Raw genomic sequence first — 25,251 nt, 5'->3', positions numbered from 1 at the left:
GCCTCCAGACTATTGTTACTAGCTCTTTTGTAGGTTTGTTTCACTATTTTCTTAGGATAACCTTGCTTTAATAGTTTCTCTTTGAGATGTTCCGCTTCATGTTTGTACTGTTGTATATTAGAGCTATTTCTTGCCAACCTGAGGAATTTGTCCAAAAGGAAGGTTGTTCCTAGTGTATCTGGGATGGAAACTATCAAATCTAAGGAGTGTGTTTTTGTCTGTTGGCTTGTGATACGGTTTAACCAATGATTTTGTACTTGTTTTGTCATGAAAGTTTGTAACATCTAGAAAGTTCACTTGAGTTTCACAATAGGTTTACATTTCAGGCATTGGTCTTGCTCATTCAACCATCATACAAAGGTTTCTGCCATATTCTTGTTTCCCCTCTATATTACCAATACATCATCAATATATCTCCTCCATAGACAAATATTGTTTTTATAGGGGTTGGTGTCTGCAAAAAGTTTGCTTTTCCGCTGCATCTCTACGTATAGGTTTGCTATGTGTTTGTTTGTTTGTTTGTTTGTTTGTTTTATTATTTATAATCCGCAAATATACCTGGGGGTATCAAGGCGCAGCATTTACAAGAATATGCAAAGCTTATTTACAGAGTATAAAATGTACATGTTGACAATGGAAGTATATACAAAGCAAAATGAGGAGAACAGGCAATATATGCAATATAAACAAGAGTACAGTGGGCACACAAGGTTACACAATGTGCGGATAGCCTGAAGTGATGGCCTTGGCACTTAGCTATCTTGGTGGTCCCTCGTTTTCAGCCATGAAACTACCATGGATCGGAATTTCAGGTAGGGCATGCCTACTCTAAGGTTGGGAGGCAAGGAGTTCCATAGTTTGGCGGCTTTTACCGGGAAATTATTACCTCCTATGGTGGCAAGTTTGAAATTTGGGACAGAGAGGCAGTCTTTGTATGCAGTTCTGAGGGGTCTCGAGGATGCTTGTCTATGGAATCTGTTGATCAAATAGATCGGGCGGCATTGTTAAGAGATTTGTAGGTAAGTGATGCCGTTTTTAGGAGAATTTTGTCTCTAGTGGATAGCCAGTTGTTCTGTTGGCTGAGTCCTGAAATATGCTCTCTTCTGGGGATGCCTAGGGATGCTCTCAGGGCGTTATTCTGGAGGGTTTGTAGCTTGTTGGTGGTAGCCTTGGAAGTTCCCAGGTAGAAGGCGTTACAATAGTCAAGGCGGGATAGTATAAGGGCTCTAGCGAGTGTGAGGAAGCTAGTATCTGACAGAAATGGTTTGGCTGAGCGGATTAATTTGCACGTGCATGCAGTTGAGGATGCCAGGCAACTGAGTTGTCTTTTGAAGGAAAGGTCCAAGTAGAGACCCAATGTTTTGAGCTCCTGTCCAACTTTGATATTGTTCCCATCTATCATGAAGGAGTTGTAGGCAGGGCTAAGTTTCTTTAAACTAGAAGTAGTACCCAGGATGATAAGCTCCGTTTTCTCATCATTCAGGCATAGTCCATGAGTGGCCATCCATGCCTGAATGATGATGTACACCCTATTTAGCAAGGCCAAATCCTTTTCATAATCTCCAGAAAGCGGAAGGAGGATCTGGGTATCATCTGCGTAGTTAGTGTAGGTGATACCAAGATGATCCAAATCATCGAAAAGGGGCTTGGTAAATATGTTGTACAGTGTAGGGGAGACGCAGGAGCCCTGTGGGACACCACAAGTGATGGGGATGGGGTCTGCTGCAGCAGGGGGAGAGAAGACCCTGATAGTTCTTCCGTTAAGGAATGAGGTGATCCATGTGATGGCCTCTGGAGAGAAGTGTGCTGATGTATAGAGGTCTGAGCAGAGGACAGACTGGTCGACCAAATCGAAAGCTGCAGATAAATCGAAGAGGAGGAGCAAGGCAACTTGCCCTTTGTCCCTGAGTGTATCAATCTGAGCTTTCAGGTCAATACATGCAGTTTCAGTCCCGTGTTGGGGACGGAACCCTGATTGTCTGGATCCTAAGAGGTGGTGTTCTTCCAAGTGCTTCTGTATTTGTACATAGGCGACCTTGTTGAGGATTTTTAGTAGGAAGGGAACAGTGGTAATGGGTCGGTAATTTGTGGGTATGGCTGGGTCCAGAGTAGTTTTTTTTAGTAATGGAATTACCCAGGATTGTTTTAGGTTGGAGGGGATGGAACCAGTGTTGAAGGAAGCATTGATCAGTTTAGTGATGAAGGGTGAGAGGTCGCGGGCAGCATCTTTGATGAGCTGTGCACAGATCTCCCTGGCAGTTGGATGGTTTCAGAGACAGGATGATTTTTTCTACGTCAAGAGTGTTGACTTTGGAGAACTTGAAGCGGGTCGGATCTGTGGTGGTGTGCTTATCCTGAATTTTGGAAGGGAGAGTGTCTTTTAGGGCAGCTTTTTTGCAAGAGATTTTACTTTGAAGGATCACAATCTTATTTGCCAAGGCATTTTGAATTTCTGAGCACCAGTTTTTGTCTTTAGTGCAAGTATCAGGGGGTAGTATGGGGGTTTCTACTTCTTTAAGTATAGGGAAGAGTTCTTTCATATTGGATTTAGCTTGGGATATGCGAGAGTCAAAGGAGGATCGTTTAGCCAGGTAGATTTATTTTTTGTAAAGTGCGGTTAGTTTGGAGAGTTTGAGTTTGTTTGCGGCTGAGGTGGATTTTTTCCAGGTGGCCTCGCAATTTCTTTTTTGCTGCCTTAGGTTTTTGAGGAATGGAGTGAACCATTTGTTAAGGTGTGTTTTCGGTTTACTGGGTCTGAGTTTAAGTGGGCGATGAGGTCCAACGAGGAAGCCATGACCTTGTTGTATTCTTCAACCAGTATCTCTGGATCCTGTGGGATGTTTTTATCCACGCATCCAAGCCCTACCTCAAAACTGTGCAGTACTGACATGGAAAACATCATGATGGCCAGAGCTTCCCAGAAAATGCACAGGGAAATGCATGAAGAATAGGCTGCCACCCATTTTTGCCGATGTTATGGGCACAGAAGGACACTGCCTAAAACCACCATTGGACTACCCACACAGTAGTCTGAAACCATTGGGAATGGCAATGCTGATTGCCAAAAGCAAACCCATAACTGTTGGGAATTCATTTTCTTGAATCCCAAAAAGGGGTGCAGTACCAGTACTCACCACTATCAAAAAGCCGGCGTTTTAAAACAACACCAGATTTTACTTTTTTGTGTAAAACTGAATAAATGAACCCAAGGCAAGCCAAAGAAAGACTTACTGAGAGGTGGATACAATGTAAAGTTATTTCTGAAGTGACTTGAAGGTTTATAACAAGACTGGCTGAGCTGTGGATTTCAGCAGTTTAAGTAAATTTGGACTGAAAGACACTAAAAATCTAAATGTTTAAATTGACTGAGTGACCTACTTTTGAGTGTCACATAGGTTTCAATTGTTTAAATGTCATAGTTTTAAACTTAGAATCAGCATTCTAGCTGCATATGTAAAAATGTTTAGTTTTATTTGAATGCAGATAACTGGGGAACAGAAATGACATGTAGCTAAAAACTGGCTTAAAGAGATTCCAATTTTGCCTGGCAACTACCCCCATCAGGAGTGAAACTTGAGTCACAGCTGTGTTCCCAGGCCTATCTGCCTTTTGCTGGCCACACTAAGGATATGCCATCTCTCTGATAATTGAATTAAGGGGAGCCCCCACAGAATACAGGAGCTCTGAACAAAGCCCTGTCCTGACTCAGGCAAATGTTTTATTGGCGGGAGTCGTAAATGGAGCTTCCTCCTGGAAGGACAGGGGAGGGGCACTGCCTGTGAGAGCAAGCTGGCTTGGCAGAACTGGAAAAACCAGAAATTCAACCTTGTGCTGGGGGGAAACCACACCCCTTTGGGGCCAGAACATAACTCTAAAAAGATGAATAACTCATAGTACGGACTTGTGAAAATTATTTAAATGACACCATAATTCTTGTGATTTTTCTGCCCACATTTTAAGACGTGTTAGGACCCGGTGGTATGTTCAGGGGGGTTTTAGCGGAAAAGAGGATATTACTCAAAATGTGTGCATGTGAAAAATCTGACACTTCATCAACTAATGTCCATACTCCTTGCGCACATGTGTGTACATTTGGGTTAATGTCCGACATTGCAAAATCAGTTAAAAAGTGAAATATGTGCCATTTCTGAATGCAAGCCCCCAGGAAGAGCAGAGTTTGAACAGGGGATACCTCCTGTGATATGTGAAGGGTGCATGTAATTTTAAACAAATGTGTACCTGTGCAAATATGTATTTGGTTCAAATCTAGATTTGTGTGCAAGTTGACAGGAGGAGTGGACTTTCTGCAGGCTGTAAAATGACATCGCTCTGACTCACAGTTCCTTCCCCAATCATGGGAGAGGGGAGAATTGGGCCAATGACAAGTGGAGAGGGGTAGGGTCTAGTGATGCTGCACACACACCCATTTTAAAAACAGATAAAAGCAGACAGACGGGACAGATAGGGACCTTCAAATCCATTTGCAGCGGGACGCTCTGCCGGGAAAATCCATAATTTACCTCCATCAATCTCTAGAGAAAGCTGTGCAGAAAGATCCAGACTTCAAATCCATCAATCTCCAGAATCCAGAGAGGGAGCAGACCCAGGCCAGACTGCTGTTAGCAGAACCAGAGAGAGCTGACCCAGATCACTGTGAAGTGCAGAGACCAGAGTCCAGTCTAAAACCTGACCAGATCCGTGGCGAGGCCCATTTAATTCAAGAATATAGTGTGAGTACCTAGTAAAACTGTGCATAACCAATCTCTTAATTAAAATAATATAATCCCAGCTATTTTAATCTAAGTAGAACTGCCTCCTAACTGTCACCTGTCATTTGTAAAGCTGTCACCTGTCATTTTCTAGTTGCAAGCTGCACTTGTCTTTTTGAACTTTAAAATTCCAAATATGAAAAACGACCTTTATTTAATCGCTCATATCTCCGTGACCGTTTGTCCTAGAGACTTGCAGTAACTTTCATCTGGAAGCTGAGATCCTAGGCTGTCCTAGGACCCCAAAACGATATTGATAGTCCTTGTAGTTCCTCTGTAATGGCACCCGGCGCACTCGGAAAAATCTGCCACGATTTGACATTTTGCCGCGATTTGCAAGTTTCTCCACGTGTAAAAATCTGCTGCTGCTTGCCTTCCGTTAAAGAAAAAATTCGTTTGCAACCTGACAACCATTATAGAGCATTGCTAAAGTGATCCTGAACTTATTCAAAGCATATACCACTCACCCTAAACCTCTAGAGGGAATTAAAAGCATTTTAGCATATTTTTCACTTCATTGCCAGCACATGTAAAAGCATTTTGGGCCTGTGTGTAAGCTTTTGTAGGCTAAGCTTGCTGGGGTGAACTGAATTACAGTTGATTGCATTTCTGAGAACTGTGTGCTTTCCTTCCATTTCCTTGCATTGCATAAAGGGGGGAGGGGATTGCCAGAGAAAAGTGATTACATTGTTATGTTGAAATCATATTGAGTATTTTCTGTATTGCATTTTTCATTCAACATTACATCCATCTGGATTTATATAAAGCATTCTCTACCACCTTATTCTTCTGTTCCTATTCGCAAGTGTGCTAGTGCCAGATTCTCCGTTGTTAATCTTTATCATATCAGATTAAGTGTGATATTCAATTATTAATTTATTATAAAGTGTGATATATAGATCTATTGTTTAAATTATCAAATAAACCTTTTAAACTTGCAAAACAGAACTACTTCTTGGCTCAGTGGGGTCAGGAGGATTCCAAGAGAGGGGTGTTATATAGGGGTAGTCATCCAGAACGCATGAACTGGACATAAAGATATATTAATAAGGGTTTCCATTCAGTATCCCAGACTAGGCATTGACTTAGCTGTAGTGTTGAATTGAATCCTCTTACAATCCAGGTTGTCGGGGAGTGTGTTAAGTGTGGGGAGTAGATTCGGGATGAGTCTTTCTAGTGTAATGTTCTTCTTGTTTCTGGTGAGAGTAGGAGGGGCCGTGGTGTTAGGCAGAGGTGGGGGTCTGTCAGTGGACAGCAAAAATGATACCAGGTGGTGATCGGTCCAGGCTAGTGGTGAGGTATTTGTAATGTTCGATAAGCAGTTGTGGTCGGCCACCCAATCAAGTATTTTACCTTTCAAATGAGTGGGTGCCATACTTTTTTGCACAAAGCCTAGTTCAGCAAGAGTGTTGGCTATAGTGCTGGCTGTTTGGTCTGCTGTGTCATTGTAGCCCATATTAAAGTCCCCCAGAGTGAGAACTTGAGAGGAGCTTTTAAGATTACTGGATAGAATGCCATTGAGGTCTTCATCAAAGGTGCCAATGGGGCCTGGCAGGCGGTAAATCAAATGGATATTGAGGGTTTGGGTATTAGTGAGCGGGACTTTGACTGATACTGTTTCACACGAGAGGACATTGGTGGAGGTTGCTAGTCTCATGGACAGACTGCATTTGTGTATAATGGCAACACCCCCTCCTCTGGAGTTGGGGCGATCTTGCCTCAGGATGGAATAGTTGTCTGGGACTGCTAGCATGAGCATGGGGCCTGCTGCAGGGTGTAGCCAAGTCTCGGTGATAGCGAGGAAATCAAGAACTTCTTTAAGGATCAAGTCTGCGATTTCTGTGCCGTGAGCTAGTAATGATCTAGCGTTGATCAGAGCTCCCTTGATTTTAGGGCTGGATATGTTTTTAGTAGTAGTTATATGACGTTTGTCCTGTGTTGATTCGAGAATGCCCTGACTGGGGAGGTTGTGAGGGGATCTGGGGGTAAGGTTGTAGGGTGGATTAGAAGTTTTAGTGGAAGAACTGGATTGAGGAGGCTGCTCTTTGGACTTCTGTAAAGTGGGCAGTGAGTGGGCGAGAGGCTCATAAATTTTGGCTAGTCTAGCTCTAATTCCTAAATTCCTATCTATGGTAGTACGAGGGAGACTGGTGGGTAGTAACTGAGGGTTGTTTATGACTAAGTGTGGTGCCTGGTTGATAAGCGTGGTTGGAGAAGGCATGTTGGGTAAATGAGGAGCCATCTTAAGCTGAGTTGCACTGTTTAAGACAATGAGGACGCAAGCAAGCAAACTAGTAGTAGATGGAAACATACTAAGTAGTGGTGAGAATGTTGGTAGACTAGGGAATAGGCTTAGTAACGGTAGTTAGGCCAGTGTGCTTTTATATTATGGACCTAGGCCATAGGACACCATCTAGATTCAAGTATGGCAGTGAGGCTGAAATGCATAGGACACCATCAACATTCGAAATAAGGCAATAAGGCTAGAATGCATAGTGCATAGTGCATGTGGCTGTTACTGTAGCACCCATAGCAGTCCCATGGATTTGTTTATATGTGGTATCTTGAAATTGGAAATAACTTTCTTTTAGCAAGACGGGGAGTAGGATCTTCTTGTAATATTAGATAACACATCTCGTCTTGTAGTTGTCTTTGGCATTCTTCCATGTAGTCTGTCCTGTTTAAGAGGACGATCTCTCCTCCTTCATCAGCTCATTGAATTATAATTCCCTGATTATTTTTCAAGTGCTGGATTGCTGCTGTTTCTTGTTTGGAGATATTTTTCATTTTTCCTTGGTTGTGTTGTTGTTCTAACCTGGTCACATCTGCTAGTACTTTCTTTTCCAATACTCAAAATTCGACTGAATACAAACTACTTGGGGGCGTGAAAGTCCAGATATATTTATTTCACCTTTGTAGTTGGCAAAGTATTCTTTTACATGAATTTTTCTCATGAATTGACTCAATTCAACTCTGAACCCAAATGTATCATGTACATTAGTACTGGCATATCCTAGGCCTAATTTGAGGACTCGCATCTCTTGTGGAATAGGTTCATAACTCAACAGATTTGTTGACAAGCTCTCCCACTTCTTGTTGCTCTCGGTTCTGTGTCCCATTCTTCTGGTTCCCTGTCCTGCCCTAAATAAGGTCTTGTCTCATATGTTCTGCGTCCTCTATCTCTGTTCCTTCTGCCTCCTGTTCTCCTGTTTCTAAAGTTGTTTCTTTGTGGTGCTCCTCTCGAGTAAGCTGCGTATTCTCTATCTATTCTCTGCTCCTCTGATGTGTCTTCTCCTGAACTATATGATGTATTACCGAACCGCACTCTTTTCTTGTTGTTTCCTTTTTTTTGTTCTAGGCTATTTCTGAAATGAAACCCATCTCTTGAAAAGGAGCAGATCCAGTGAAACCATGCATCCAGCAGCATCCACCTTTTGGAGAAATCCAGAGACTGCTCCATAATTCCAAGATTCATGGACCAAACAAGATCATAGATTTCACTAATAAGAATATCATCTGACATTCTGCAAACTATCATTGAACACTTTCTGAACATTTTATTTTACCTCCTGAAGAACCACTGCAATTAAATTAGGGAAACACCTGTTGAGGACTTTAAATATGATCTTTATGTTCAAATTATCTGTGGAAACAACAGACAGAGGACTTTAAATATGACCTTTATGTTCAAAGCATCTGTGAAAACAACAGACATTCTTTAAAACAATGCCAATAAACCACGTCTGGAGCGCCTAACAAACCAGTGTTTGAACCTTTTATTATTGAAGTATATCTTTTGAATAAGGAAAAACCTTTTCATGGCTAATGTTTGCTAGATTGTGTTCTTTAACTGTAAACTCTTTGAAGTCTTTCATCTCTTTCTGGATTTCTTCTAGTTTCACTTTATAATTTTACAATGTATTAGCCATTTTATTTCTTCTTCTAGCTTGCTCAGATTTATAATAATGTTTTCAGACATCCCTTTAGTTGTATCAATAATTAGGATTATCCACTCTCTCCCTCATTTGTTAGAGATGTAGCTCATTGCAAAATAAATTCTTTGTTATCCAGAAACAACCTAGGCTCATTAGTGACTACTAGCCCTTGTGGTAGACTGCCGTTTCTAAAGTATTCAAGTAGCACTGTTCTGTGCAGTTTTGTTCTGATAAGTCATTTTTTAAGTTGTATTAATTCATCCTAGTTGCTCAAATTGGTAGTGGAAGTAGGCTCTATCACTTCGCCAAATAGTCAGGTTTTTGCTAGTAATTGAGCAACTTATTTGTCATCATAGCTAAGGCATTTATTTGCTGCCATATTGTTTTCTGGAGAAGATGTCCAGCCAGTCTTGCCGACCGCCAGACGTGTCACACATGTGGATTGAAAAACTATATGTTGGGTGTAAAGTCTCACGGCCAGGGGCCTTGCTAGAACTCTAATATACTAAAGAAGAGACTCCAGGGCAAAGAAGGCTCTAAGAGTACCCCTGGTATTCTAACCTATATAGACACTTAAACTCATATGCCCAAAGACAAGAACTACACTCCTATTGTCAGTGTTCTATTCTTTTAGTTTGCAAATCGAATTCTATAAAAAATAATCTATGTCAAACATTGATTACTCGTGCAAAGCATTTGCTGTGCACCATAATCTTACAAAGCACACCACCGTTTCAGAGAACTCAAAAATGTTAAAATAGACACAGAGTGAACTCCGTGACTTTTGTTCATTCACACTTATTCACACATAAAGTATGGAAGTGCTGAATCTCAAAAAATGATTTAGTACCTTTCATTTATGTTAAAAACCATTCTATAATATTATACAAAATGCAGCCTGCCAAACTTGTTTTGTTCCTCTTGGCAGGTGATGTACATTTAATATTTGCACTACTTTGAGAAATGGGCAGGCCAACTGAGAAGGCCTGCACATTTTAAGGGGACTTTGCTTTATCACAAATGATGTACAGGCCAGACCCCTTTCATATATTTTGTACGGACATGTATAGTGCACAGTGCATGCATATGGAATCTGGGAGTGGCTTTCGAAATGATGGGCCCTTAAAGGACACGTCATTGTGAAAAGTATATTAAAAGAAAACAACATCTCTATTCAAGTTTGATGAATATTAATGTCAGTGCAACAGCAGTGGTTCCTGCTGCTGCAGTTCCACACTTAAATAAAATGCATGAACTTGTTAGAAATTGCTGTCATGCAGTGCTTTTCCCTGCACCTGTGCCATACAGGAAAAGGGGTATGTGTTTGCTTTCTGCACATTTTAATGTGCATCCTGAATCTGCTTCTGAGACGTTCAGTAAAATGTGCAGAAACACCCTGTTATTTGAGCAAATGGGATGAACAAGTGTATCTGAATGTACACACCTATGAAGCACATGTTCAAAGGAACGGTGTGAATAGGGCCCATCTTCTGGGGGCGCAAGTGATGAGATGCATCAACACACCTCATTTCGTACAGCCACAAACATTCTGAGAATAGGCCTATTACTATAGATATATGTTATGTGTTTCCCCCAGGTACATATAACATTGCAGTCCTAACTGAATAATTGGTATTCATGTAAGGAACACCAGGGCCTACATCATGAATGCTCGACATGTTTCTGCCCCAGGCCTGCTGCCCTTTTTGAGGTCATTATCCTGCAGCTATGGACTCTCCCTATTATGAATTAAATAACCTCAGTAGTCCTCATGGAAGAAAACTCAACAGGATGAAACTTCACGCATACCTAATGACATTGACATGACCATATAGGATTTTCTGAGGTCCATGTCTGTTATGAAATCCCTCTATTGTAATATTATAACCCTCAATTATTATTATTATTTATTATTTTTGCATTTTTAAAGAGCTCACACAGCCCACGGGCATCGAGGCAATGTTACAGGAATTGTTTGTTCTTTAGTTGCGTAATTGTTTGTTTTTGTTGTCTTAATTGTGTATTTATAATGCGCTTAAACACCCAGAGGTTTCTAAGCGCGGACCTTGGGAATGGAACCTGTGTTGCTTCATGTCGTCTTGCTTCCAAGGCACGCACGTTGCCGCTGAGCTATTCTCCCGGGACTCAATAATACTCACTGTGCTGAACTCTGAATAATGAAAAGCATACCCAGGCATGGCTTACATGTGGCTGCCTCTGCTGTAATGACATGCAGTCTTAGAATTCTCCAATTCAACTTTATTAATGTGATCAATTTTGGAATGATCAAAGGGTGATTTCTTCTTATCCAGATTCAAACCTTGGACCTCCACATTAAACACAGATCTCTGCAGTAGGCACAATGCCCAATAAAGATATCGTACTGCAGAGTTTAATGTGTTGTCCTATTTTCAAAACAATCCATGATTTTCAGGACCTCATTTCCTCTTGCTAACACCCCACCCAGCCTCACCCGACTATGCACATACTGTTATTACCCTTCCTGAAGCCTTTTAAGTTATTGTGTGTATGTTTTTTCCCAAGAATCTGTATGAAAATGCACAATTTTCTCAGGAACTTCTCTAAAGACCTATAGCTCCTAAGAGCATTTCGCAGATTCAGGCTACAAGAGAAATGTGTGTGAACCCATAAATCTACCCATATCTCGCTAGGAGATTTGTGAGGGTCGCGGATTACTTTTGAGAAAGTTCACCCATGCCTTGCCTCTACTACCCACTCACTATTTCTGCGAGGTTCCCAGCATCAACTGATACTGTCAGCAAGACCTTAAACACATTGAAACCATCTTCTTCTATTTTGGACATTTACAATGCTAGAATAGAACAAGCTCTGTATTGTGTATGTATTTGATTAATGCACCCCTAAGTCAAAGTGATGTCCCTGTAGCTTCAACACACAGTCATGAAACCTTTTCTCAACAAATGAAAGGTAGATTTTAGCTGCCTGATGGACTTGAGACCTGTTTTGCGTCGTCCTGTTGCTCTTGTCCCTGCTCCAATAACAGCTGATATTGAATCATATGTCTAGTTTGAGAATTCCAGTCTGTTTTCCATTTCAAAAGTGGTCCAGAATCCACTGGTGTGGGCATCATTGTTAACCTACCGCATGCAAGAGACGCGTGTGGTTTGATTCTATTATCCTCAACATTCATGATGGTCCACCACAATATCCTTATAAATTGAATGAAGTGCTCAACTTAAGTTGCATCCGTAGATTGAAAGCACCTTACCTATTTGTTCCCCAATCACACCAATCAGGTGAAACTATGCCTGAAATCAGTTGAAACTGCAGGGTTCCTCAGGGATCAGGTCATCCACCAATTATTTTCAACATGAACATAGACCCTCCAGCAGAGACTGGCAGCACCCACAATACTGACTTTCATACTTTGATGCTGACACCCAACCTCACCTCGAAAATCACGAGGATTATGGATGCTGTCAGATGGGTAGGGACTGCCCTTATTTTATACAGATTTATGCTTAGTGCTGGCCCTACCCAGAGGGTCTTTGAGTGCCTTTCATAGTTCAGAGTTTGAAAAGGTGGAAGTCGAAAAAAGAAGTTACAAAACGTTTTCAGGAAGGATAGGAAGATTGGGATAGACAAGTGATAGCAATGTGGGAGGACAGGGTTATGTGTAGGGAAGCAGGTATGTTTTGAAGTTCTTTCTGAAAGTGGTGATGGAGGATGCAGTGCACATGTGAAGAGTTATGGTGTTCCATATCCTGAGTGCCCAGGAGCCAAATGCTTGTTTTTGTGTGACTATGAGTTTATAGAGGGGAATGCGTAGAATGTGTTGGTTGGCTTGTCTGGTGTTTGTGTTGGTGATGGGTTTGAGATTTCCTCAAGGTAAGATGGAGTTTTGAGGTGAATGGCTTTGGATACAATGCAGACCACTTTGAAGGCAATTCCCTGGGGTATAGGGAGCCATTGTAGCCGGGCAATAGAGGGGATGATGTGTGTATGTTGGCGTAGATGCAGGATGTGTCTGGCTGCTGAGTTTTGTATGGCTTGTAGGGGGGCAAGGGTGCTGTTGGGGAGTCTAGTAAGGAGAGCATTTCCATAGTCTAACATAGAGGGAATCAGTGCTTTGCTGGTGGTGCAGAAGTTGTGAGGAGGAAGCATATGCCTGATTGTGTGTAGGAGGTGTAGCCCTAGATTGTATGTTTTGGTGACAACAGCTATGTGGTATGTGAAGGAAATGGTGTGGGTCAACAGTGAAGCAAAGGGATTTGACAGGTGTGGAGAGGGATATGTGTGGGTTGTCTGTGGTAAGTTCGAGGACTTAGATCCAGGGGCAGGGGGGCGATGAGAATGTAATCTGTTTTGAAAGGGTTGAGTTTGAGAAAGTGAGCTGGTGATTGTGGAGGGACAGGTTTTGAGGGTGTTGAGTTGTGAAGGGGATGAAATTTGGAAGCCTATTTGTGTGTCATTTGCGTATCGGTGGAAATGGACATTGTGTTTGCTAAGGGTCGGTCCAAGGGATTCAACATATACATTGAAGAGAAATGGAGAGAGGGGGGAGACTTGCGGGACCCCATACTTGATAGGGTTTGGGTCTGATCAAAAAGAGCACCACATGGAGACGAGGTGTGTCTTGCCAGTTAAAAGGGTGCTGAACCACTTAAGTAAGGTGCCAGAGGGATTCATCCTGTGGACTAGAATGAATAGTAGGAAGGTGTGGTCTATGGTGCTGAAGGCTGCACAGAGGTGCGGGAGTAAAAGTACTGCTGTGTGTACTTTGTCTGTGATGCTGTGGAGGTCATTGAGGGTGTGCAGTGTAGCAGTCTCAGTGCTGTACCAGGTCAAAAGCCAGATTGGAAGGGGGTTAAGTAGATTGCTTGTGCTCATTTGTTGTTGGATTTGGGTACTGACAAAGCATTCCATAATTCTGGTGAGGTATGCTTGCTTAGTAATGGGGCAGTCATTTTCAGTGTGGGGTTGAGAGATTGTTTTTGAAAAGGGGTGTTATTTGTTCATGATGTATAGCCAGTATGGAACTAGGGTGATCGTGCAATTGAATACAGTTTGAGTGGCCATGCATTATACAGGAAGTACGCAGGTTGTGTTTTGACATTGAGGGTGATGATGGTGTCACTGTTGATGGGGTGGAAGGTGTACCATGAGTTGGAATGTTTGAGAGTGTCATGTGTGAGTGGGATAGCTGATTTGATTTGATTTAGATTTTTGTAGATTTTGTAACACGCTTGAAACGGACCAAACCATATAATGGTGCAGGTGACATATAATGGAGACAAATTGCAAGAGTTGTATTCATAACCATATTCTATTCAAGGTGAACGTTTTTGGACCAGTCCCAGATAACCAGAACTTTATTTAAACAAGAACGTTTTTAGAGCTTTACGGAACTTGAGCACGGAATCCAAGGTCCTAATTTCCCTGGGTAAGCTGTTCCATAGTCTTAAGACCATACATAGAAAATCTTCTGTGCCCTCTAGAGACAAATGTGGATGAGGGGATAATTAACAGTGCTTGGTCACTTGAATGAAGACATCTGGACGGTTGGTAATACCTAAGCTTGTCCTTGAGGTAATCCAGTGCCATATTATTGATACATTTAAAGAGCAGACAAGCTATTTTTAATTTTCTACGGTCTTCAACTGATAACCAATGAAGAAGACGGTGCGAGGGAGAAACATGGGAAGTTTTGTTCAGTCCATAAATCAGCCATACCGCTGCAATTTGCTCTCTTTGCAATCTACTGAGTTGTTTTTTTGGAATGCCCACAAATTGACTATTACAATAGCCCAAGTGGGCATTTGTGAGTGCTCCCACTACCTGCGCACAATCTTCTTCCAGAATGTATGGAAGAGTTTGCCGTAGAAGTCTCAGGGAGTAGAAAATAGCGTTCACCTTCACTCCAAAATGGCTTTCACTACCTAAGTTATCCTGCCAGATGCAGCCACGGTTTTTGACTTTAGTGGAAAATTGTAATTCGACTCCCAATAGCTTGGGGAGTGGTTGATTTTTTATGGTAGCCGCAAGATGCTCAGGGCCAAACAGAGTAAACTCTGTCTTGGCGGCATTGAATTGCAGTTGATTAGAGGCCATCCACTCACTAATCTCCTGAAAACATTCCCTGATCTTAGCAAAGGTTTCCCTAACCTTGTCAATTGTGATGAAAATCTGAGTATCGCCTGCATAAAACTGGAAACTAATTCCATGACATCTCAGAATTTCCATGACCAGCCGGAGATACAGGTTGAAAATGAGTGGCGACAGTGAAGACCACTGTGGGACCCCACAATCCACCACACTAGAGGCTGATGTGAAAGCACTCAGTCTGACACATTGTTGACGCCTCTCCAAAAAAGACATGAACCACCGAATGGCCTGCTCTGAAACTCTCCCAACCGTCCTCAGTCTATCCAGAAGAATATCGTGATTGACCGTATCAACGGTGGCTGACAGGTCAAGCATCACTAAAAGTGAGAGCTTGCCCTCATCAGCCACCTTCAACAATTCATCATATACTGTTCTCAGAGCCGTCTCCGTGCCAAATTTTTGACAGAACCCAGACTGCAAGGGATCCAAAAGTGATTCCTCTTCAACAAACGCTTGCGGTTGTTGAGTCACCAATTTTTCCAATACCTTCCCTGGCCAGGGGATACCAGCGATCGGGTGATAGTTCTGAAGGACCAAGGAATCCAAATTAGATTTTTTTAAAAGGGGTGTCAAAGTATGCATTTGAGGCACTGATCCTTGATCCAATGATTTGTTAACCAAAATGGTAACAAAAGGAGCAATTTCCTCAGCCAAGCGTTTGGCTGCTACAGCCGGGAAGGGAAACAAACAGTCGCTTGTTGGTTTCAAATTTTTCATCAGCGCATATATGTTCTCAACCGTGACATGATGAAAATTAAACTGTTTTAGAGGATGAATAACTTGATTGTGTCCCTTCACATCGATGCCTGTGTTTAATTTCACTGAGGTGAAAGGAGTAGGATTCAAGGCTGCAATATTGTTCTTAATTGCAACAATGTTATCCACAAAAAAGCTATTAAAAGAATTGGTCTGGGCCAATGATGGAGAAATGGATAAATTATTGCTGCTAGGATGATGAAATTTTGAAATAATTGAGAAAAGTTCCCTTGAGCGATTACCTGCATCGCTAATTTGTCTATGAAGTAACTTTTGTTTCTGCTCAAAAATTGCTTTTTTTGCTTAGCAAAAGTGCCATTTTGGCGTTAATACTATTTTCCTCTGTGGATTGCCTTTGCCAATTTCGACCTGTCAAACTGACTTGTTTGCATAAAGGAATCATATTTTGAGTAAACCAGGGTTTAGAAATCCTCTATCGTATAGGTTCTTTTGGTGCATTCATAGAAAAAATAACTTCCATGAGTATGGTCCCGGTAAGAAAAAAATCCTCACTGGACAATGTATTATCGACCTTTGAGAGTGCATTCATCATTTCCTGTGCATATATATTGTCCAGATCTTTATGTCTCAGAGATACTATCCCGGTATCCTCTCTAAGACTTTGAGAGTTGATTAATTTGGCCATAGGTACAAATAATTGCAACAAATGGTCCGACCAACAAATTGGTATATTATCTAAAAGCAATGTACAAATACCTCTAACTATTATGAGATCGAGACAGTGACCCTTGTTATGGGTAGATGTTCCTAACGGGCCAAGGCCATGAGTTTCCAAGGTATCCCAGAGTTCACTAGAACCTGGGTGACTTCGCTCATCCAACCATAAATTCCAGTCCCACAGTAATAAAACGTCTGCCTGTTTACTTCCCATTGTGGTCAAGGAAAGGTTGAGACCTTCTAGAAGTGTGTTATATGCTCCTGGTGGCCTATAGCCTAAAACCGCATTAACAGCTGAATTGGGGGATAACTCAATAGTGAATTTCCCCACTTGTGATTCACTTCCCCAGTACAGCAATTTAAAGTGTGAGATGCACAGTGCATCTTTATAAATGATAGCAATGCCACCACCACGTTTACCTAGTCAATCAATATGTTGAATGAGAAAATTATCAGGAACTAAATTGTGAAAGATTGCATGCGCAACCTCTGTGAACCATTTCTCTATTTTAAAGAGAATACCAAGGGCTTTTTCCTCAATCAAGGTAATGATTTCAGAAGTATGTGCACACACCGATCTGGCATTAATTAAACCAGCCTTAATGCCTTCTGGCTTTTTTAGTATATGGGACCGCATCTCTAAAGGAATAGAAATTCCTATATTTCTAATTTTATTTAAACTTCTGTAAGTAATGGCCCCCATATTGTCATCTGGGGTTTTTAGTGCCAAAGTATCATAAGTACAGTTTCTTTCTCCTAACATCAGAACCATCCCTTCTCAATAAAATGGCTCACCTAAGTTGTAGTTCAAAGAAGTCACAATAACACAACTGGGGGGAGGGTTGTTCTGATGTGTATGTTTGAGTTGAAGTACTTCATGAAGGAGTTGCATACTGCAGTGAATGGGATTGTGTAAGGTATGGATGGAGGTTAAGAGAGGGACTTGAAAATGTTAAATAGTTTATGGATAGGATTGGTGGCGGGTTGGAGATTTTAGCAGTAATGGGTGGCTTTCGCACTGTGTATGACTATTTTGTATTTCTTGCAGCAGTGTTTTAGGGCTGTCATGGTTGAGGGACATGGGGTCATTGCAATATTCTTTATATGCAACTGGCTTCCTACTTGATAGAGAGGAGAGAACTGTTGAACCATGCTTTTTGGCGGCTGCTGTGGAATTTTTGTAATTAGAAGGGTGACATTCTGTCGAGTGCCTGGGAAACGATGGTGTGGAATTACACTGAAAAAAATAAACATTAACAGATTTGTAAAAGGTTTAAAACAATGATGGTGCAGGATGGGGTAGGTTTGATGGGGAAGGCAGGTGTAGTGGGCAGCGAGGCCTTTGACCATAGTGTGGGGGTGTTTTTGGTTGGGAGGAAGTGAGGGTGTTACTCTGGCAAGCAGGAAGGATGAGGTGAATGAGTGGGGGTTGGCCCATCTTTTTGTGCATGAGAGTGCTCCTCTGGACTGAGAGTTGTTTGACACGGAGTAGGTGAGAAAGAGGGCAAGGGTGGGGCGGGGCTGTGTGTTTCCTTGGGAGGAGGTGTCTGTCTAGAGGGTGGATTTATTTATTTATTTATTGGTCATTTGTAAGGCTCTTTCACATTTAAAAATAGCATTTTTAAAGCAAGGGTTTGGGGGTTGAGTGGACTTGAGTTGGTTGCATTGGTTACATTGGTATCTGCAGGTATACTCCTAGCTATATGCACTACAAGGGTATGGGTACGTTTGGGTTACAAATTAGGTGCACTACAGACTAAAGCAGTGATGTGGTTAGAGGTGATGCAGGCTGGAATTGGATATATTTGCTAGATGCAGGACAAGGCTAAAATCAAATTCATAGCTAGATGCGAGATAAGACTAAAGTTAAATCACAGCTCGATACAGGACAAGGTGCTTAAACGCAAAGCTACCTACAGTGTAGGTGGTGCCAATTATATGTGGCACCTCTAGAGCAACTTAAACAATTATTATAGTTGCAAACTATTGGAAATATGATATAATGGCATACTGTAGGGCACAATGCAGGGCAGCACAGTATACAGAGTGGGTAGAAAACATGTAGGAGTGCCATGATTTTACTGCAGTACAGTAATGGCTGTGTACCCATCCCGTACCATTTTACCTGGTTGTTGCCGTATGGTGTCCTGTCAGTTGTCCATGGGCAAACAGGGAAAAGAGCTGCGCAGCAGGGTGCTGCCCTTTACTGCTGCCCTTCACTGGCTGTCCCGGCAAGGCTGCCCTGGTTGAGCCCCTGAAAAGTAAAGCTCTGGTCACATGGGAAGCTGGGCGCAACCAATAGGGAACAGGGGAGGGTGGGAACAATGGGAACATAATACAAAGGAACAAACAGTATCCACAGCGACAACACAAAAAAGAAAAACAACAAAGTAAAATACCAGGGGATCAGGGTAACTCACAGAACAATCGCTGTGATAAATGGGCTTAGCAAGCTTGTGAAAAGCCTTTAGAAGGACTCCAGTGCTTCTTTAAGTTCTGGTCACATGGGAAGCCTGGTACGACCAATAAGGAACGAGGGAGGGCAGGAACAGTGGGAAAATAATACAAAGGAACAAACTGTATACGCGGCACTGATGCAAAAATGATAAACACCAAAGTAAAATTCCATTGGCTCAAGGGTAACTCACAGATCAAGTGTTGTGAGAAATGGGGTTAGCAAGCTTCTGAAAACCCTTTAAAAGCACTCTGGTGCTTCTTTAAGTACCAGTCATGTGGGAGGCCTAGTGCGACCAATAGGGAACAAGGGAGGGTGGGAACAGTGGGAAAATAATACAATGGAAAAAACAGTATCAACACCACAAACACGAAAATGAAAAACACCAAATTAAAATGCCAGGTGCTCAAGGGTAACTCACGGTCCAAGTGCTGCGAGAAATGGCTCAATCCGCAACTATATTTAACAGATCAACTATGGAGGGCTGTTTCCAGATGCTTTCTGTAAAGGTCAAATAAAGTTTGGAGCTTAAAAGGGAATACAAAAAGAAGACAAAGAAGCCAAATTATGGAGCTTTTGAAGCTCTGAGCATGTAGGAGGCTGAGGAGCAACCATAATCTAATATCTGTTTACAGAGGGCTGCAGCAGTGGGATATTCAAATTGTTGCCTGTGAAAGAAATGTGTCCTGGTTAAAAAAGAATATTAGGACATTCTTGGGGGGAGGGCATCAGGGGTTACAGAGGGCACCCAGGTAGGTTGGGGGTGGCTTTGCTGATGTAAGTGGACAGGCAAGCACATACAGCATGAGGCTAAACAAGAAGGAAGAATAGACAAGGTAATTCTGAACAACAGAACAAGAAGAAAGGGCAGATCTCAAATGTGAACAAGAAGGGGTGGGAACCATGCACTGGACAAACCATGAGGAATCCCACTAGGGGTGTATACGCAGGTTGGACTAGAGACTACCCATAGACATAGGGGAAGCTCAATGCCTCTGTGTAAGTTACTTTTACAGGCACCACATCCTGCAAGCCCATGGAAGGGGTCAGCAAGAGTGGCTTCTGTGTTTAGACGCAGGGCACAAACAAGGAGTGTACTTACACGAGACAAGCTGGTATGGGTCCTACTGGAACCTACAGGGGATGCCCTCTGAGGGAACTGAATGCAACACATTGTTACATTAAATTCACTATAGTCTACAAGTAAAAGGAGACAAAGTAAGGGGCAGAGATTGAATCTCTGAATAAAGGAGTAACAGAAGCACGCGTGAGGACAAAAACAGTAACAGAAATATCTAGGGCAAAGTAAGGAAGGTTCAGGACAGAGACCAGGAGTGAAAGAGGAAAAGCAAGTAGAAAATAACCTAAGTGCAATGGTACAGGAGACTGGAACTGCAGACTGAAAACTAAAGACTGAATCAAGCTACAGAGGACTGAACTATAGACCAGGAGCAAGAAAACTCAGGACTGAAACTCAAGACTAGAAGAGCAAGGATTTAACAGCAGACTGGTAATATGGAATTCAAGGACATGTACATTTGTAATTGAATAACAAGGGCAGGACCTCAGACAGAAAACAAGGAAACTCAGGACTGGAAACTTGGAAGCTAAAGCCAGGTAACACGGCCTATGGGCATAGAACAAGGATCTGCAGACAGGGAACAAGATATAAGGTGGTAGGGAGCAGGGGGCTGCAGACAGGGAACAGAAGGCTGAAAGCAGGGAAGCAGGGCTGAAGTGCAGGAAGCACAGAGGAGCAGGGCAGATACAGGGCACTGTAGGCAGAGTAGCAAGACTGTAAGGCAGGGAGCACAGGGCACTGGAACAGGAGCAGGTTCTGGCATGAAACAGCAGAATTCTGAGGCTCAAGACACAAAGGGCTGGGAGGGAAATCAATGCAAGAGACCTGTGCTCCTGCAGGCAGCTGCTTAAATTCTGACCTGCCTTGTGCTGAAGCAGGCTCATTAGCAGCACTTGGTGCTGCACACGTTTCAGCATCCTACAATGTCTGTATTAATAGCTTTTAATTTGAATCACTATCACTGTTATTCATCGATATGTAACACTGTATAAGAAATGTTTATAAGCTGTCTGCAACCTCGCTGTGATGCCTTTGGGTCTGTGCGAGAAATGCATTTAATAAATAAATAAATAAATAAATAAATAAATAAATAAATAAATAAACCTGAAGGTAATCTGCCTCCTCCCTCTCTGGTCCTGGGAAAGGGAAAACAACTCTGATCTCTAGACTTCTGGGTTTTGTGGTTCAAGTCAGTCCTTAGGTACTTGCCTTTCAAGGCTCAACAGCATCGAGCCAGGCTTATTAGCATCACACTGAGAGTCTGGCCGCTTTCAGCACCGAACCACAGTCATGTAAGGGACTGTCCGTGATGCATTCCAATGATATGGTGCTGTTTGGCAACGGCAATTGCTTGCAGGCTGAACATGCTGGGATCGGCCTGTGGTACTATGTTGGCAGCACTTGAAAGCTTCAGTGGTGAGTGGGCTCGATTGCCTCATTATGGCTCAACCGTGGTGACAGCCTGAAGCGCAAAAAAGCTGATAATCAGGCAAGAGGGTCGAGTTGGGGAGGCTAGAAGACTCTGTGTGTCTCATGTGCAAAAACAGCACAGCTTTGGCATAGGCATTGATTGAAACTCAGAGCAACGTGAGAATGTCATGAGCCAAAATCGAAGATTACTCTGGAGGTTCCCTTGCAGCAGATTGGACAGTCAGAAATGTCCAAAAAAACATCAAAGTTGGTTTGGAGATGCAGAGAGAGTCAGGTGTCACTTTATAATCTCATTGAGTGCTGGGAGACCCAGTCTAGGGTCTCAGAGGCAAAGTGAGACAATTCCTCTGCCCTTCCAAACCAGGAAGGTTTGTAGAGAGCATTTGCAGTGTTCTGTCACCTGCAGCAACTAGGGTCATGGGTAGCACTGCCTTAGTTGCAGTAGGCCTTGTACTTGCAGGTGGTCATCCCCAAAAGGCCTTTGGGATGTTCAGAGAGAAGAGCTTCTTTGGAGCTACAGGTGTTCACTTCTCTGGTAGAGGACTTTGAAGTAGGCTGTATTAGCAAATAGATTTCAGTGTGTCATTGGGCAATGGGCTCAGGATGGCCTCAAGCAAAACACCTGAAGTGTGGAGGCTTATCGTCGCTAGTTGGACCCCTTTTATCATCCTCGTTTTTTACCCTTACTTTTTGACATCAAAAGTTTAAAAATTACTTTAAAAAAAGTAATTACTTTTTTAAAGAAACTTGAATAACACGACCACAATCAAAAACAAATACAGACATTAACATCAGGAAACCCTGATTGTAAGTCATACAATAGCACATGCAATACCACAAAACTACAGAGAATCATGTAAACAGTCCTCTGTATCAAAGCCGGCACATACAGGTTAAAACAGGGAGATTTGGTAGCCCTTAGAACAAGTCTGTCCTTTGATGAAAATGCTCATCCCAAGCAAGGTTGCCCAAAACTGCTGGAATTTAACAGGATTTGGACCAGTACTTAGAAATTGGCTATGAGCTGGAAACAGTGGCAGGTATTGCTATCCTCACACACCAGAAGATATTCCCCAAAGTCTCGCACAAACCAGCAACACTGACAGCAGTGACAGCAATGGAAGTAACTGGTGTCCAGCCCACTACTAGGCTATCACGTGACTCACAGTTCCATGGCAGTCACATGACCAGCGGTGAAGGAGTGTGGAGCCAAACAGCAGTGAGCTGGAAAAAGTGTCAGATTCCTCAAAGTACCCAACAGACGAGCAAGGTCGACAGCAGGGGCAGTAATGGGGTAGGTGGTGGATAGGCCCACTTCCTGCGGCTCAGGGCGGACACCTTTTTCATCAACGATAAGAAGTACTAAATAAGCAACATGAAAGAGTGTTTTACAGCAATAACGCTAGCACATGTTGTTTCAACAGACCTCGTGATTTCTTTTAGGCAAAAGCAGCACGAACATGTGTTTGGCTGTAGAAATGCTGTCATATATTGTTCATATGGGATACATGGTTTTCTTTGTACAAAGCCAGCAGGGGAATATTTCGAAAAATGACCCGAATTTGCCTTTTGGAGCATTTCATATGTTTTCGTAAAGAACACATGGCCAAGTCCCTGATTTGTACCCAATTTTTCAGAACATTTGTACTGTAAACCGCACCATACAACCCTTTTATTTGCAACTTTCTTTGGAAGAAGAACTCTAGTCTGAGTAGACTCCAACGCACTTGCTGTGCTCAATCACTCATGCAAGTTTAGGTCAAACATGTATGCTACACCACTATACAAATTCACCAGCCATCAACCCAAGGGGCGCAGTACACAGAGAAACGCTTGAAACTAATTCCCCAAGGTGGTGTTGTTTCACAATTTAAGGCCTGGCTCTCCATCCAGGTTTTATTTGTATGTGTGTACCTCTTCTGTTGATTTGCTTCCTGCTTTTTAATAAGACTTGAAGGAGTGTCTATTTGAGTTAGGCCATGTGTCTGCAATCTTTGGCTCTGCAGATGTTTTGGACTTCAACTCCCATTAGCCCTAGCTAGCATAGCCACTAGTGGGAATCATCAGAGTGGTAGTCCAAAACATTTGTAGAGCCGAAGATTGCAGACGGTTGAGTTAGACTATTTTCTGTAGCTTTCTATGATTTGTCCGAGTGCAGCCATATACTTACAACTCTGGTATATTTTCAATGAATGTATTAAAAGTGGGACTGTGTGTAAGTGCTAAACGTAACATTATTTCAGTCAACTGTAAAGCAGAGATTTTATGCACGGTGTTATAACGCACAAGATAGCAGTTAATTTACACTATTCAATACAGTAAACCTGAACAACACAATTTATTCAAATATCAGTGATGTTTGAAAAAATACCACACAGGGACCATAAAGTGATGAAAAAAGGCATCAATGAGCGTTTATTTTACTAGGGGATTTGGTCAGGTCATCTCAGTGCGTGAGAAGAATAAATCGGGTTGCCCTTTAATCCGCCCAAACTGCAATTTCTGAGTGTAATTTGTGTGAAGAGCTTCAATCCTAAGCATCAGTGGTTAGATAGACGGAATTTGTTGTGCCTTAACCTGTGCTTCACAGAAACATTTCCATGATTTCCAATTTCCTGGTGGCAGTGGGATTAAACCCTGTGAAGGGAAATGCGTGAAGTATCCTGAAAGTTGATCACATCTATATCCACCTATTTCATTGTCGTTGATATCCAATTTTAAGGGCTTATCTACCGAGGGAGCCACACATGAAACAGATGTGATAGCCCTTTGTGTTCTGATTGGCATTCTGTCCTTGGTCACAGGGACTTTACCAAGATTTAAATGAATACCAATATATAGGAAGATATTATCTTCAGTGCCTGTTAGGATGTTTCCTCTCAGCCCGGTGTTCAGGGGTCTTATATACAGTGACCCACATCAAGGCAACATGGATGCCTTTAAGCTTTCTCTGACTTCCCCAATGATGGCAGTGGCTGAGCAGTCTAGGACAAGCCTCAGGAGGAGAACAAGGCGATGCAAAGTAAAGTGTAACACCTGCAACATTAAACTAGGGAATGTCCACGCATACATGTTCTTGAAATCATCATTTATCATCTGTGTCCCATAAAGAATTTCACATAAAAGAAGACATGGATAGAACATGTTTAGTTCAGTTGCCATGCTTCTAAAAGGGTCATCAACAATGCCCAGAGGGAAACGGTTCCTTTGTGTACCAAGTCTGTCTGCTAGTACCCACGGGGAACATTGCGACCAGTATCCATTCAACCAGGAGATCATTTCTCCTAAATATCAGTGGTAGAGGCAGGCCACCTTCCGCTTGGCTGAGTGAGACACTGATCCTGATGTTGCTGTACCCACAATGTTATGTATATGCTCAGTCCTAAAGGTATTGTATATCAGTGCATTTTGATTGCAAAGGGCCCCAACTGCTGTAGAACCACCTGGGTGGGCATCTTCGGCCCTTTGTGTGGCCACACGCCATCAATGATTTGGCTCTTTGCAACTTTGAAGGTGAGTGCTGGCTGTGTCCTGGTGTTTGAAGATGCAGCAGCAATACCTTGGCTTAAATTCAGGTCTGCCTGTAAGGTAGATGACCTCCCATTAGCACATATTTCACTGACAGACAAGGGTTAAAGCAAAGGCCAGGTTTACCCCCTCAATGGGTGCAGTGAGATGTGGTAGGAGTACTGCGCCAAAGTAGTCCTCCACAAGTTTGTTTTTACAAAGCTAACATTGCAGAAAGGTTCCTGGTCAGGGAAATCATTTCTGCAGCCCCCATGCTTGAATGTAATTCCATAGTGTAGAGGAGTGTCCTGATGAGGGGCAGTTCTGCGCGTGGCCCCCTATGCCATCCTCCAGTCAGGTTGTTGAAGTGGGCCACCACTAGACCAGATGCTGTGTGGTTTGAAATGTTAACGTTTTGAGTGGTCTACAGCTCCTTTGTAGCAGTAGTTGTCTGAAAGGCACTTCAGCAATGCAGACAAACATGCCAGCCAG

Source organism: Ambystoma mexicanum, chromosome 6p (assembly GCF_040938575.1).
Source record: "Ambystoma mexicanum isolate Mex_15411 chromosome 6p, UKY_AmexF1_1, whole genome shotgun sequence".
NCBI classification, from domain to species: Eukaryota; Metazoa; Chordata; class Amphibia; order Caudata; family Ambystomatidae; genus Ambystoma; species Ambystoma mexicanum.
Note: the sequence above shows the minus strand (reverse complement) of the source record.